This window comes from Camellia sinensis, chromosome 5, assembly GCF_055761805.1.
Source record: "Camellia sinensis isolate YWXY chromosome 5, ASM5576180v1, whole genome shotgun sequence".
Taxonomy (NCBI): Eukaryota; Viridiplantae; Streptophyta; class Magnoliopsida; order Ericales; family Theaceae; genus Camellia; species Camellia sinensis.
The window spans coordinates 205,963,088-205,976,857 of NC_138965.1; the positions used below are offsets into that span (position 1 = coordinate 205,963,088).

The window sequence follows — 13,770 nt, forward strand, 5'->3', positions numbered from 1 at the left end:
TGAGTATATAGTTGTGGCTAAAAGAGACCAAAACAGGCCAGTTTGGTCTGGTCGGGTCAGTTAAATTGGATTATCTGATTTTCTTTACATGGGTCAAGACATGCTACTTCCACATGTTAATACACATTTTTATGTTTTATTATTGGAAATATATATATATATATACATATAAAAGAATATTGTACGATTTTTATGTAAAAAGTATCTCATATCATTTTGTTTGCTTAAACAGTATTGTTTACGATATATATATATATATATATATATTTAAAATTCATAGAAAATATTTTCTTATATGGTTGCATTTTTGAAATTAATGTATTAGTATTTGTATTAGTGGGTGGGTGTGTGAGAAGGGAGGGTGTGATGGAGGTGGTGGTGTTGGTGGTGGAAGTGATGGTAGTGGTGGTAATGTGTTTGATAAAAAAAGATGTATAGAAAACGTTTTTACTTTTTAAAACTAAATATTTTTTGCCCAAACAAATTTGTTTTTTATTGATTAAGGAAAGCAAAATTTTTTTTTTTTTTTGGTTGGTTTTCATCTTTCACTATACTAACTGTAAAGCAATGCGAAAATATTTTCCCTTTAATTAGTGTGAATGCCAAATTATTACAACCAATTGAACAAACAATGTGGGAGGCAAACATTTAGGTCCTGGAGGTTAAACACCAAGCTCACAACAGAAGCATCTCTAATCTGCAAGTGTTTTTAGCACAATGTTAAATAAATGTCATTTGTGAACCAATCATGAGAAAGGTTGAGATAAAATCTTGCTGTTTGGTAAAAAATTTAGCCTTGGTTTGACTATCATTTTGGAGTTAAAAAAGCACATAATGATAAAATAGACTAAGTTAATAAGACAAAATATCATATTCAATCAATAATCATTACACTTTTTCTCTTATGAAAGTCAAAAAAATTAAAATATTTAAAAAAATTAAAAAATTTAAATTAAGCGAGGCTAAAAAAGTCAGATTAAAAAAGTCACAACACAAAAAAATTGGCTATATTAGCCAATGCCAAATGAAGTTTGTAATGCTATAATTTGGCAGCAGAATGATAGACCTCTGGGAGCTTCAATTTGTCAAAATTGAAGATTTTAACTTCACTATTGTGGGACTAATCTTTACTAATCACCGTTTTGAATAGTTCATCTCAATTTTTGGCCGTTTTGAATAGTGCATCTCAATTTTTGGCTAATTGTCTGGAAACTTTAACTCCAATTTGTCAAATACATAGCCAAATTATAGATATTTCAAATCTTTCGTCAAGTTTGATACAAATTTTGGCAAAGCAAGATCTGCCACATCAACTCTATAGGATGTTCAACGACTTTAATTACGGTGAGATAACCTAATGGTTGCAAAAGAGGAAAAGGTTGTCGTGTCTAAAAATGACTCTAGTACCAGAGGAACAATATTGTCAAAATAAATAAATAACAAACTGACACTGTAGATAGCCAAAAAAGAATAATTTTGGCTTTGCTAAATTGGCTATAATCGGTGAAATGCTCTAAATTGACAACATGATCAACACATTATCGGAGATTATGTTAGAGAAGTCTTTGCTAAATTTTGGCAAATCTCTTGGTTTCTATGCCTCTGTTTGGGAAGAGGCTTTTAGGGTTTTTTTTGGCTAAAATAACAATAAAAAACAAAATAGATTTTTTAACCTAATAAGAAAAAACATCACATCCAACCTGTAATCATTATATTCTTTTTCTTACAAAAAAGTCAAAAAAGTTAAAAAAATTAAAAGTCATTTTCAAATCAGACTTTTTAGTTCTAGGCTAAAATAATAAAAAAAGTTAAAAAGTCAACCTACTTCTCAAACGCCACCTATGTTTATTAGTGAAAAAAAATAGTCAATTGTAACATTAAGGTTCATTTTAAAATCACACGAGTTGAAGCTGAGGCACTGAACAAGTTAAAAGTGAAGCTTCCGTTGGTCGACAAAAATAAAGAAAGAAAACAACTTCACATAATTTTTAAAATTTTAATAAAATATCTGATTAATTAATTGACCCACTTCAAATAGAATATATCAAACAAATCCAGCTAAAAAAATATTTAAATAAATCATAGCAGAACTAGTGGTTGAAGAATCACCATCAACAGATGGAGAGAGATGAGAGAGACAGAGAGAGAGTGACGTCAAGCACAGAAGGAACATGGGATGATCAGTTTGTAAGCTGAACTCACCAGAAACATGAAGGCATGTGTGGATGAGAAGATTCAGCTATTTCTTTTAATATTTTTTTGATATGGTTGAGGCTTATCTCCAGTTAAACTTTAACTCGAGTTGTCGTTGGGCTTCAGTAGGTAGGTTGATCGTGAGACTCACAACAAGGATCAGAACTACTATTCAGATAATAGTGTTGTTTGAGTAGATTATTTATGGAAAAATTAAATTAATTAGATAATTGTGACTATCTAACTAAATCACATTTGTTATAAAATAAAAGACGACAAGCATAATTTCCAGGTTAGACCATTCATTATTTTAAATACAAATATAATCTATTTATGTGTTTAATGTGTCCGATCAATTTGATTTTTTCATGAATGATTTGCTCGGAAATTTTTACAAATTGATCGGATTAAATTATTAAGGTGAGTCTACAGTGGACTCACAATGACCCAACAACACCATCTCATTGGCTCTGTTTGATATATATATATATATAGAAGGTGACTTCTCTTTATCCGCATTAGTGGACTGAACTACACAGTTCCCGCTCTAGTAATTTAAATCATTTATCTTATCTACCCTTATGCTATATCGTTAATGAAAGAAATCAAGTTATTTCAATAGTCGTAGAGAGATAATTTTATTAGATTTATTTTTAAAAAAATTGATAGTAAGGTCTCGTTTGGAAATAAATTATTTTAATAATTTTTTGACTTTTTATAAAAAAATATATATAAAAGTAGAGAGTAATTTGATAACTTATAATAATTTTTTGATTTTTTAATTAAAATAATTCTTCTTCAAACGAGGCCTTAGTTGATCTATGCACGGGTTGGATAGTAAGTATAATTATAATTATTAGATTAATTTAAATTTTATTATGAATGATCTATGCACGGATTGACGAGTGAAATACAGAGAGAATCACCATCCTATACATATATATATATATATCATATAATAATAGTAAGATTAGCACGCAAAAGAGGCTAAGAACATGGATCCACATTATTCCAGTGGGTAACCCCCATCAGCTTCCAACTAATAAATCATGTGATGGAGTGAGAGAAGCTTGTCCTTTAGCCAATATTCTTTGAAAAAATGGTTAAAAGTTAAAATTAATTTTTAATTTATTTTGGGTCATATTATTTTTTTATTTTTTTATATATTTTAAAAAAAAATTAAAAAATCAACTTTTAACTAACTTCTCAAAATAATTTATAAAAACCAGTTTAGTTGCGGGACCCAAACCACCCTATCATCACCAGTATATAGATAGGGGGGTCCATTATTCCTTTGGATGGTAGATGATGATGCATCCCTATTTGACCTATGCTTCCCCCATCAAAACTAGAATGGAACTTGCCTCAAGTTCAGGAATTAGATTGGAGGATTCAGTTCATGGATTGTGGATCTTTTCAATTATTTGGTTTTTAATATTTGTAATAAAAAATATATAATTTGATTATATATTTTTTTTTTATAGAAAAACATTGACAGTCTATTCTCTTAAATTTGGAATCAATTAAAAATTAAATTGATAAGATATTAACAACTATATAAATTGTCAATATCCCATTTTGTGTTTACAAATTTTACATCTGCAATGCCCATATCCTTCATGTCAAATTTAGAGTTTAACAACTTCTTGGTAGTTTTGATCATTTCATCGTTACTGCCTATAATGAGCATATCATCAACATATAGACACAAAATGACATAACCTCTGTCAGTGTCTTTGACATAAATACACTTGTCACATTCGTTGATTCTAAACCCATTTGACAACATTGCGTTGTCAAACTTCTCATGCCATTGTTTAGGCGCTTGCTTCAAACCATACAAAGATTTGACAAGTTTACAAACTTTCCTGCTTTGCCCTGGAGCTGAAAATCCTTCAGGTTGCTCCATGTAGATTTCTTCATTCAAATCTCCATTTAAGAAAGCTGTCTTTACATCCATCTGGTAAATTTCTAGATTGCGCAAAGCAGCAATCGCAATCACCATCCGAATGGATGTTATCCTAGTAACAGGTGAGTACGTATCAAAGTAATCCAGGCCTTCTCGTTGCCTGTACCCTTTGATAACGAGCCTCACCTTATACTTGTCAATAGACCCATCAGCCTTCATCTTTCTTTTAAAAATCCATTTGCAGCCTAAAGGCTTACAACCTGGAGGTAAATCTACTAACTCCCAGGTGTGGTTCTGTAAGATGGAGTCAATCTCACTTTTGATCGCTTCTTTCCATAATGGACTCTCAGGAGAAGTCACAGCTTCGTGGAAAGTTTGATGTTCGTTCTCAACCATATAAGTTAAGAAGTCTGGACCAAAAGATTTGGATATCCTAGCCCTTTTACTCCTTCTGGGCTCATCTAAAACCTCAATTTGATCATCACCTGAATCATCAATATGATCATCCTCACTAGCAAGCTCATCAAATTTCTCCAAAGACCTTGGAACCCTTTCATGGGTTTGGCAAGGAAAAATGTCTTCAAAGAAACATGCATTCCTTGACTCCATAATGGTATTCCTGTGTATGTCTGGAATTTCAGACTTATGTACAAGAAACCGATATGCACTACTATTATGTGCATAACCAATGAATATACAATCCACGGATTTCGGGCCTATCCTAACCCGTTTGGGTGCAGGAATTGCCATTTTTGCAAGACACCCCCACACTCGTAAGAATTTATACGAAGGCTTAACGCCTTTCCATAACTCTTTTGCTGAGCTCTTGGAACAAAACACACTATAGAGTGAGTCTGCCAAGCTGTTGAACACATAGTTCCGGCAAAGATAGTCTGTCTGCTTCCATGTGTCAAGCGTCATGACTTTCTGCCTATTAGGCTCATTCTCTGCCACGGCTGGAGGATCCTCGCTCAGAACCTTTGCAAGGTTTAGCGTGGTCAAGTAGAACAGCATCTTTTGCTGCCATCTCTTGAAGTTTACCCCAGCAAATTTCTCTGGGCGCTCATGATGACTGAGCGGTCCTCCTGGAACAGCCGGAGTAACGCCATGGTTGACCACAGAGGTCACAACAGTAGGGGTTGGTAACCCAGTTGCCCCGAGGTTCAGATCCCCACCAACATTAGCAGTAGCAGCAGCATCAGTGGTAGTTGCCATTTCGAACAAATAAAACCTCCTTTTTAGCCAAGGCTAAACACTTTGGTTTCTATTCCAGAAAACCAAACCAAAATCCAAACTTACAAGCAATTTAAACTTGCAAACAATTTAAAATTGCTACAACTAAATACATGCATATAAAATGCGTCTAATAAGCAAATAAAACTTGCTACTACAAATTGGTAAACAAACCAACTAAATCTCAAGTAAAAAATTTCTTCAAACATAAAGAAAAATAACCAATCCAATTGAGGATTATAAGTAGTCCATACAATTCCTTTCTACACTTAGGTATGCCTACAAAGAGAGTTAGTAGAAAACGACAACATAATATAAAGCAATTGTACATACAATCAAATATTATTTAACCTTCTAGCAAATCATAGAATAGCAAAATAACTAAGGAATTAAGATACTATACAAGTTACAAAACCTTATAACTTCTACATTAATAAATTATATAAGAATTTAATTCACAACAACCATGTAAATAAATATATGCAAGTTACACAAATTTTATAACTCCAAAGAACTACATTTAATTCAAACTTTAATTCATCCAATTAAATCACACACTATTCATGGAAATCATAGAAGGGGAATGATAAACCATACTCATAAAATAAGATCAGAGTAATACAATTAAGTATACAAATTATGATAGAGCATTCTAATTAAACTAAACAATTAGAGAATCACATTGCATAATTTACAATCATCGAAATAGGGAGCAATTCCGCAACAGTTCCTAGTAACATTATACAAATGTCTATATAAATCTATTCGATCAATTTCATAGGAAAAACATATATGAAAAATCTGTTTTAAGCTTGTTGTTCAAATTTTGAAATTAAATAAATAGATTTATGAAGAAATCAAATTATATATATACTAAGAACACATGCTAATAATTACAACTAAATTTCAACAGAAATACACAAAACAATAAAAGGGTAAAGAGACGAAACCGAAGCCTGCACGGAAGCAGTTTCCTTAAAACAGATTTCGCCGCCTCACTGGTCGAGTGCTTGAGGAATCTCGGCGTCTGTCTCCTAGGATACGACGATCAAAACCAGCTACGGCAGAAGCACTCTCTGTCTAGCTTAGCGAACAAAACAGTGGCAGCACTCTCTCACTGTAGGAACTTTCAGGCAAACTGACTTGTGAAATGGAAGTAAAAATTTATGTGTTTGAGACTTGACAGGAGGGTCTCAATTTATACATGTATAGGGGAGAGAGGAAGAGCCTCCAGCCTTTATGGCTGTTCATAATGCACCATTAACCTCTGCAATAAAGGCAGGAGTTACAAACCCCATTAATGCAGGAGTTACAAACCCCATTAATGCAGGAGTTACAAACTTCATTACCTTTTTTCCATGAAGCTAACTTCATGAGGTAATTTCTCATTCAAATCTCAATGGTTTTTGGCCATTCTATCTGTGGTGTAAAGATCTCAATGCAAAGTATCTAGACCCACTTGGACCCAACACAATAGATGGTTGGGACCCACTTTAATTTTTAATTAAAGTCACCACACTTTAATATTAAATTAAAGTCCCCAAAAATCATTTTTTCCAACAAAAGCAACACCTCACAAAGGAGGGAGAGGGTAGAGAGCCAAAGCCTCCAAGTTATTGGAAAGCAAAGTGGGGAAAGGAAAGAACAAAAGAGAGATAGGGGGAGGGGAGAGGAGGCCGGAGGCCGCCGGAACCCCCTCACCCACCGTCGGTGGCTAGAAGCTCTGAAAACCCTAAGAAAGAAAAGTTTAGAGAGAGAAGATCTCAAAACTAGAGAGAGAATCCTTTGTATAAGTTGTGCTTGGAATCATCTATTTATCACAATATATATAGCAAAAGACTGTCTGGTTGATGGTTCAGAATCTTCTTTTCTTTTCTTTTTTAAAATCAAAAGTTGGTCTTTTAAAAAAATAAAAATTATTCATTATTTTCCATTTTTTGTGATTGAAATAAATTTAAAAATTCAAAAATATTTTTTTTGCGTTTATTTTTGTCAAATTACTTTATAATTTAAAAAAATCAAAAAACAAGTCATGAAAATTCGCCAAACTTATTATAATAGCTCCACCTTAGGGTATGGTAAGAGGGAGGTGGTTCAAGCTGATGGACCAGTGATCAACTTTTTAATTGTAATATAATTATACTAACATATTACGTTACTACCATAGTTCTAAAAATCGGCCGATACGCCATGTACCGGTAGGTCTGTATCGAAAAAATGGAACATCGCGACAGATATAGGCCGGTATAGCGCTGAGATCGAAAATCACAGGAGAATCGGTCAAGTCCTGGTACATAGCGGTTTGTAACCGTTATACAAGCCATTACACAACCCGCAATGGACCGATACTCACCGGTTTGGACCGATAGGGGAAAAAAAAAAACTAAAAAACTTGTGATATGATTTTTAAAATTTTCACCACGACACCTAATTCCCGATACATACTAACCGATACTGATACTCTACAATCGATACCGTTACGTTACCCGATACCGTGATTTAGAACCGTGATTTAGAACCATGATTACTAATGTTGTTTTTGTCAAAGAAAAAAAAATAATTATGAATAATAATCACTTTATTTGGTTAGAGTTTTCCAAAAACACTTTTCAGAAAATTCTACTTTTTTATTTTTCGTATTTTTTTGTTTTTACCTAATTTTTTTATATTTTTAATTTTTAGACATATCTAACATAAATATACCTAAAAAGTAAAAAATTTGTGATTTTTTTTTTAAATTCACTAAATACCAAAAATACAAGAATTCAGTATATTTTTTGTATTTTTATGTATTTATTAATCTTTTTAAATATTTTTTCACATTTTTTTTACCTTTTAGATATATTTAAGTAAAGTGCATCTAAAAAAGTAAAAAAAAAAAAATATTTACAATTTTAAAAATATTCACTAAAAATAAAAAAACACGAAAACCAAAAAACTCCAGTTTTCAAAAAAATTAATTCAGGAAATTCAACCCAAACACACTGAATAATAATAATAAATATTTATAAAAAAAAACTAACAATTTTTTAATTAAAAAATCATATAAATAATATGTATAAATAATTTTAAATTTTTTCTTTTTGATGTGACAATTTAAGGATCCAAATTATTATTTGTTAGACCCTCTTCAATCCTTCATCCGATCTTTTATCAAATTTAAATTTGATGAAAATAGTGCTTCAATCATTTCATCAGTTTGGTTTCAAATGTAGGAATCAGTGCTTTTTTCATCAAATGAAAGGAGCATTTATTCCTTCATCAAATTTGTAGGTAATTGTTAGGTTGGACATCCTCTCAGACAACCGATTTTAGGATGAATTTGATAAAAATTTACTTTAGAAGGACGACTTGCTAGATTTGTTGAAAGGATTAGAATGCATCATATTAGATTAAGCCAAGTTTGAGAACTTGTAAAACAGTTAAAAAGTCAAAAATTACTCAAAAAGTTAAAAAGTTAACACTATTCACCAAAAGTCAACAATTACGGCTGCACAACTCCCAATTCGAATTTTTTCCTACAAATCAATTTTTATAATTTTTTATTACACATTTTTCCATAAAAAGTCAAAGTTAACCCAAACATCCATATTTTCAACCTCAATTTTTTAGTCCAAAAAGATAAAAAGTGTACTTATTTAGGACACCCCAAACAATCCCTAAACTTTTACTTAAATTTTTATTCAAATTTAATGAAAAATATTTGATGAACAATTGGAGATGCTCTGAGTAAAAAATTCTTGATCAAGTTAAAATAAAGGGTTTGGCTTTTCTCCAATTCGTGATCGGACTAGAGGATGCTGTTGGGTCCGTGGGGTACATCACTAGTCTTGTTTCGATAATCCGAATCGTTCAATATGTAGAATTTGTTGATTACTATATGTCTATAAAAAATCACATCGATCGGATATCGATAGCTATCTCATCGGATCAGATTTCTATCAATCTTTTATTTTTTCACCGTCTATTTTTTTTTTATACAAAACTGATTTGATCACGTAACTATTAATAGCCGATCAACGTGATTTTTTATAGACATATAGTACTCGATGAGTTCTACACATTATATGGTTTGAATTATCAAAACTGGATCCATAGTGGAATCTTATGGGCCTAACAACACTCTTTAATTTGATCACAGACAAAAGGGAAACTAGACTTAAAATAATATATATATATATATATATATAAAGAGTGGTGCTACATGTACCAATTAAGTTACTAATTAATATACCAATACTAGTTATGATCTTATTAGTGACTATACTTATTATACAAATTACAAATATAAAAAATATCTTAAACTATATTAATTTATCAATTAAAACACTAGTTAATACCCTAGTTTGGTGTATACACCATTACTTAAGGCCATCTCCAACGTTGCATCAGATTCAGTGTCAAATTTTAAGTTGATTAAAAAAGTCACTTTTTCTGCTCTAATGGTTTCACAAACTGATATCAAACTGAGAACGGAGCAAATTTTTCACCAAATTGAAAATCTGTGTGAGCCTTTACTAATTCACTGTACTGTAGCGTTGTAAGTGGGCCAACCGGTCAACTTGCCGGACGTCCGGCTAGTCGACCGGAAACAGGTTCAAACAGTTCAATTAGGTAGGTTCAAACAAATTTAAAAAGGTAAAACAAAATATTTTTTAGCCTTACCGATTGACCTGCCAGACGTCCCTTCCTCTGATGCATAACGTTAAAACAAGCTATATCAGATTAAGAAAATGAATTATTTTTTATTTAAATTTAATAAAAAAAATAATGCACCGTCGGAGGTGCTCTAAAACTTGAATTGTACGGAAATTTGTGGTAGATTTCCATCAACGTTTACCGATAATCTCCCACAAAACTCAACCCTACGCCCGCCTAAATTCGATCATTTTCTCTCTCTACTTCTCTGTCTCTCTCTGGTTCCGCATTTCGAAACCCTAGATCTGGATTTCTAGCGATGAACAATGAACAACGCAAGTCAGAGAAAGTGTAATTGGCTTCGGAATCGAAATTGGCGGGGCTACGCGAAGTTCCTCCTCCTCCTCATCATCATAGGGTAAAGCTGGAGCTGGATGATAAATCCAAGGTTTCCATTGAGAGCCACTCTCTCTCTTTCTCTCTCAATGCCGTAATTGTTAGTATTCTGGTTTGTGTCCTGTGTAAAATTGTTCATGTGTTGATTTTGGATATTAGTTACCATAAATATTGAAATATTTATAATTAGAAGAGAGAGACTAACATGAACATCTGGACTAGCTCAATAAGATTTGGTAATATATATGTGTGTGTGTGTGTGTTTGCATTTGCAAATTGTGTGATGGTATGCTTTGCCAAACTTTCTGGGTTTGAAATTCAATGCTTAACTGGTTTAATTATTTGTTTGTTTTGTTTTTGCGGAGCATATTGGACTCCAAAGCTATTTTTGGAGGGAATCTAGGAAGGAAAGAGATTAAATTTTGAATCTTGACATTTTGTCCACTAACCACTGTACAAGACGTGAAACACAATTTTAGTTAGTTGGCCTAATTTATTTATGTTTCCCTCATTTTGTGAAAAAGGACAATGATTTAAGTGGGGTGTAATTATTAACTTGTTCTGTTTTCATGTTTACCCATTTTTTGATCAATTGGATGCTAATATGGTATTTTGGTCTAGTTGAAGATAAGTTTTAATTCTTGATCGGAAGTGTTTGTATCTCGTAACTTGAATAAAATGAATGTCTTTAAACAACGATGGAAGTGAAGCACACCTGATGAAAACTACTGCTAATTTGGTGAGGTCCATCTTATGCGAAGCATATCGAGAAAAGTGTAAATCATTTGGATTGAAAACAGAGCTAGTATTAGTAGTTCAATATATATATAGATATATATTTCCTTTTCGGGCTTTTGGAAGTCCACAAGGATGTATAAAGGTAAGCAAAATTGGAAGTCCACAATGATGTATATGTATAAGGGTTTTACATCAGGTTAGATTAGCAAGCCACTGAAAATTTCTTTTTTGTTGTATGATCACATATTAATTATGAGATGATCTCTAAGTTTTTTTTTTTTTTTTTGACCATCAAATGCTTTGAATAAGAAACATTAGTCTTCCAGATTCACATTGTTTACCATATTATATTCATGCTTGTGAACACTCTAGTTTGCGATGGAGTTTCCATTAACACAAAGACAGCTCCATCTTTTGGAAATCCTCAGCACATGCTCTACTCTATGTCCTTTCAAAATCTCAGACTGACAGACATGTAAGATGACAATCCATTGGGGAACAAGTCTGAGATTAGTTATCACATGGAAAGAATCCAGAATCAAAAACCGAGGAAGATCAAAGTGAAACTTTCAACGATAGCCCCGGTGCAGTCTTGGTCAATTTGTTGACAAGCTTAATGCATTTACCACCATCCATGCATTCAGTGGCTGATTGTTCTGGCTCTTACCTGGGTAAGTGCCTAATTGTTGTGCATCACAACTTGCTTCACAGCTATGTGGTGTCTTGTCATGTTAGCATTGGGCCAATTATCTTTTGAGTGATTATTTTCTATGTATTTATTGCTGTTTTAAGTTTTTATTTTCTCCCTTTTCCGATGTTATAGCAATTTCTTTCCTTCATGCAGTTGGCGTGGTTTCCCTTTTTCCTTTTGATACGGAATGGATGGGGAGAGAAGCTTATCTTCGAGACCCAAAAGGGGATATCTCTCGAGTTCAAACTTATGATCAAGGAGCCAGAGCAGCAACATTTGATTTTCTATTGAATTCAGTAAGAACTCGTATTGTGCATCATGAATTTTACTTTTCCTCAATATTTATCATTGGCAATGGAAAGTTTATGCAATGACAAGGATTTTATTTGTGTTTCATAATTATGTTGATCTTATTGTGCCATGTGTTTTCTTCTGCTCTTTGTTCTTTTTTGTTTTTCCCCTTTCATCTATACTTCTATACTATCATATAAGGCACACCACTCACTAGGTATGAACAACTTTGTCGCACAATTTTGATTCCCAAAAAACCCCAACAATACTATATTTTCCCCAAATATTTGTCTCGCCTACTAGTTACTATAAAGACCAAAAAGTAAAATCACTAAACCAATAACTGCTATTTAGTAGACGCGACTCTCTTCAATCACACCCACGACACTTCTAGTACTATTAGAAAGTGTATAGGTCATTTGGTGTGAACATTTGGTCATGCTTTTGTGATTTTCCAAAATTCCCACAACAATTGATGAATTTGAGAACTACCATGCGAGAAAATCAAGCTCATTCAAAATTTTAAAATTCACATAAATATGGATGATTTCTATTCATCTTCTTTATTCATAAACTACATATTTTTGCATGTGCATCGTGTGTGCACACACTGCTAGTATATTTAAACTAGTACATTGTTTTGGATATGTTGTCCTTGGCATTAGCTCTTTCTTCATTGAGCCAATGTGTTATGGATACAAGACTTGTTTGGGCAATTAGCAATTTTATTGTTTGAAATAATTAGTGTCGTTTCGGTGAGACAGTATTCCAAAGGGATTCATGTGATTGGAGGAAACAGAGCAATCAAGATTGTCTCCTTGGTTGTTTTCGCTCGTCTCAGCTTGCCTCTTTCTGTAATATATCTCTATTCTTGCTGCAAGGTAGTGTGCTGCGTTGTTGGTTCCCACACACACACCTCATGTATTTACAAATTCTTCATGATCTTGTGTCAAGAGTGCTGCCATGTGTCCATGTTCTTTGAGTTCTTCCCGCATAATTTGTTTTTGTCTGCAACTTGCAGGTTACTTCTTGTGTTCCCTTCTATGTTACAGCTGAGTTGACTGCTGATACAGGAGACGATCAAGGTTTGTGTAAAATATTCCAAAAAGAGATTCCAAAAAAGTCTGCTCTTTTTTTTTTTGGGTTTTATTTTTGGTATTTGGTGAATTTTTTTCCTATATATATATATATATATTATCTTGTAAAACCTAGAAGTGTAAAGCTTTTCGAAAATCTTTAAAAAAATTCATTAAAAGCCAAAAAAATAAAAATAAAACTAATCACAGGACAAACCATTGTGAGTTTAGAATTAGTAGTTTGTGGAGTGTTGGTATTTGCACTTGATGGTGGTAGGTCTTTTCTTAATGAAGATTTGTGGATGGAACGGTGAAAAAAAGTGATATAAATTTATTTAATTTAAATGAGTATATAGTTGTGGCTAAAAGAGACCAAAACAGGCCAGTTTGGTCTGGTCGGGTCAGTTAAATTGGATTATCTGATTTTCTTTACATGGGTCAAGACATGCTACTTCCACATGTTAATACACATTTTTATGTTTTATTATTGGAAATATATATATATATATACATATAAAAGAATATTGTACGATTTTTATGTAAAAAGTATCTCATATCATTTTGTTTGCTTAAACAGTATTGTTTACGATATATATATATATATA

The 13,770-nt window shown here is 32.5% G+C and overlaps 1 long non-coding RNA gene across 3 annotated transcripts; it reads left to right on the plus strand.

Moving 5' to 3' along the window:
- Nucleotides 1-10,096: 10,096 nt before the first annotated feature.
- LOC114296977 (uncharacterized) lies at nt 10,097-13,516 on the plus strand. 3 transcript variants are annotated; one of them, XR_003641358.2, is made up of 5 exons: nt 10,097-10,469; nt 11,480-11,778; nt 11,952-12,094; nt 12,854-12,970; nt 13,111-13,516. It is a non-coding gene; the product is annotated as an uncharacterized LOC114296977 (long non-coding RNA). The 3 variants fall into 3 exon arrangements; XR_003641359.2 differs by having other exon boundaries at nt 10,116-10,421; XR_003641360.2 differs by lacking the exon at nt 12,854-12,970 and having other exon boundaries at nt 10,116-10,469; nt 13,111-13,384.
- The last annotated feature ends 254 nt before the right edge of the window (nt 13,517-13,770 follow it).